General features: G+C 48.8%; 1 pseudogene; it reads right to left on the bottom strand.

Annotated features, from left to right (window-relative positions):
* Positions 1–2,549: 2,549 nt before the first annotated feature.
* LOC125532067 lies at positions 2,550–3,413 on the bottom strand (annotated as a pseudogene).

Raw genomic sequence — 3,413 nt, 5'->3', positions numbered from 1 at the left:
GTCGTGCGTGGGAGGCGGCGCTGAAGTGGGATGGCCCATCATGGGGTCCACCCACCATCGTGGTGGAGCTCCTGGTGCGCGCCAGAAACCTCATCGCCACCTGTGGAGACTCCCGCGCCGTGCTCTGCCGCGCTGGTAACGCCTAGCCACACTCCGAGAACCACAAGGTGATATTAATCGCGTCATGCGTATTGCCTTTCTCTCCTTTGATATCGTCTGGCTATACGAATTTGAGCTTGATGCATAGATCTAGCTAGAGCTGCTGGTTGGGATGGTAGCGGGAGAAGAAGTGTGCACCCCCGCAGACGGGCAGCTGCGCGTGTGCGGAATGCTTGCCATGTCGTGTGGTTTGGATACAAGTTGTTCCGAGGCACACTCATACAACAAGTACTCCCTCTAGAAGAAAAGATAAAAGTCGTTTAGATCTCTTATATTTATTTACGGAAAGAAAGAAGTATTGCCTAAGCCTGGCATGGGACGACCTTGCGACCACAGTCAGAAATCGTTGCAATAAGGAACGGGCCGAGCGACCACAGACAGACAAGAGACAACAATCAATCTCAGACAGGGACCTCAGAGAGACTCACAGAAGAGCAAAAAATAACTAAGGGAACTTACACATATCATGAGGCCTAGAGTGGACACGGTACTCTCTAGAAACGCCACGTCCGCTACACATATCACTGTAGACGATGGACAGCCAAAGCGGCCGGCCGTTCCTCAGTGAAATAATTCCGGCGCCCCAGATCAGATCCCTGGGAACACACGTCAGGCCTGAACCGCCCGTCGTACCTTCATGAACTCGTAGACCCAGGCGTGCGCGGTCATGCCTCAGATCGGCCCTGGGCCAGAGCACAGCGGAGAAACTTTTAACGACCCGCGGGCCGCCGCTAAGCAAGCTAATCTCTATCTCCGAACAACCACGCACACGTTTCGTTAAATAAAAGGTGATTGTCAATGAGACCGGTGGAGGATTTAGCCAACCTTCCTTGGGGTCAGGGTCAGATTTACCTATACTTTAGATACATACGTACACGTTTTGTTTGCATGCATTAACATTGGCTTTGTACATATCTATCTTATACAATATACGAAGAAACGAAAGTATGTGTTGAACACTTTTTAACAAATATGTGATCCAAATTTTCTTCCAGAAATATGCAATGAACATGTTTTTTGCAAATTTGTGATGAACATTTTTTTAGAAATATGTGATGGACAGTTTTTCAAGTACACGGTGAATATTTCAAGATACGCGTGCTCGATCCGTGCGTTTCTTTATACACAAAACTGCTTCAGGAACGCTGCAGTCTTCCTCCTCTGCTGCTTCGGTCTTCCTCTACAAAAATTAAGAGAAAGTACAGCTGAGCGCTCCTGTCTTCCTCTGTAGTTATGGTCAGCGCCGCCGGCGAGTCGGGAGCCAACCCTGCCGTGGCCTTGGAGGAAGGTGAGGTCCAGTCCTCACCTCTCTTGTCCGGGTACTACGCATCCTTGGAGGAGTCAGAGGGTTACGTTACGGGCCTAGAGGAAGGGGAGAGCTCCCACATGGTGGCGGTGCAGGGGTCGGCGCTGTGCAGGGAACAGATGCGCGCCATCATGGGGGGGGAGGTGCTGGCCGGCCTAGGAAATGACGAAGAGGTGGAGTGTCGTGCGTGGGATGCAGGGCTGAACCGGAGCTTCGAGCTGGCGTATGCACTGTTGATGGGGCTGACGAAGAGGCGGACGCACTGCCTTGGTGGCGCTTCTGGCCCGCGGCAGCATCCTGTTGGCAAACTGCACCGACTCCCGTGCCGTGCTCTGCTGCGCCGGTGATGCCATCCTGTTTTCCGAGGACCACAAGGTGAGATTAATCGCGTCATGCACATTGTCTTTTTCTTCTATGGACAAATTTTGAGCTTGATGAGGCGTGGATATGGTTGGAGCGGGCCGACGAGAGGGCGCGTGTTAAAGCAGCCAGAGGCAAAGTGCGTCGCTCCAACGACGGGCATGTGTGGGATTGGGGGGCTTGCCATGTCGCCGGCTTCAGGTACGAACGTATTACTATTGTATCAAAGGCGTGTAGTTTGTTTGGTTCTTATGCACACGTTTTGAAATACGCGGTAAACATTTTTGAAGCACATGATGAACATCAAATATGTGTTGAACACTTTCTCAAATAGAAGATGAACATTTATCAAATATGCGTTGAACACTTTTTGAAATATCTGTTGAACACCTTTTCAAGTACATGATGAACACTTTTCTGAATAGATGATGAATATATTTTTTTCATATACACGATGAACTTTTTTTCCATAGGAGTGTGACGCAAAAACAATTCACGCTGGAACTTTTTTCGTCTTCATCCTGCAGCCTTCCACGTGGCAAAACTTTGCCGTGTGGTGGCCACTTGGCCCTCGGCAAATAGTTCCTTTGCCGAGTGTTGCCTTTTTGCCGAGGCCTACTCTCGGCATTAATATGTGTTTGCCGAGATGCTCCCTTTGCCGAGAGTCACGCTCGGCGTCTCTTACTTTTCTGAGTGCCTGTGGTTTGGCTCCCGGCGAAGACCATCACACCCGGCGTATACAAAATTTCCAATAGTGAGTACTGAACTTTTTGTATCGCTCGTATGAATAGAAGCTGATGGCGGAATAAGGAAATCGATGTACAATGTTCACAATATTGCCTTTCGAATATGCCCAAACACTTCTTGTTGAACAATCCACGAAGCCGCGTGCCATATACTACCCTTCCTTAGAGCTGCAGCATCTGAATGTATACCTGCCACCTGTCGGATCAGTATGCCACAAGCTCATACAACAAACTTTATCATCAACATATGGGTTATGTGACAAAAGAAATACTGTATTCAAGAACATTTTTAAGAGATTGCAATTTTGTAGCTATGAATAGTGTATGGCACATACAATAAGTCCACAGCCAAGCTTTAAGTTTGGACGGTGATTGGACAATACATGTGCAGAGTGTTGTCAATTAACAACAACAATAATAGGCCATGACTGTCAACCAGAAATATATTGTTTGGGCAATCAGTTCATAGCAATGGAAGAATATATATATCGCATTCAGGGAACTAAGTTGATATTATCAGCATCCGACTCCGTTAAAGAATCTATATACGTGCATTGTGAAGCCAGAAGGAGCACATCAGTAGCACGAAATAGAAGAAAATTATTCCTTCACACTCACAATCTATGCACACGAGAACGCGAAAGATAAAAGAGGGAGTGGAAGGCCTATTACCTGCAAGAGGATGGAGAGTGGGCGAGGATCGAGATGCAGGTCTTGCTGACCACGTCGGCGAGGTGCGTAACGGTGCCGATGTGGCGCTGCTGCTGCTCCTAGCGGTGGGACGCCGATACGGCACCATGGATGTCGAGGGCCAGGCCGCCCACCAGCACTGCCGTCTGCAT

Source organism: Triticum urartu, unplaced genomic scaffold, assembly GCF_003073215.2.
Source record: "Triticum urartu cultivar G1812 unplaced genomic scaffold, Tu2.1 TuUngrouped_contig_8952, whole genome shotgun sequence".
Classification (NCBI taxonomy): Eukaryota; Viridiplantae; Streptophyta; class Magnoliopsida; order Poales; family Poaceae; genus Triticum; species Triticum urartu.
The sequence above is the reverse complement of the archived record's forward strand: the minus strand, read 5'-3'. Positions and strand labels throughout refer to the sequence as shown.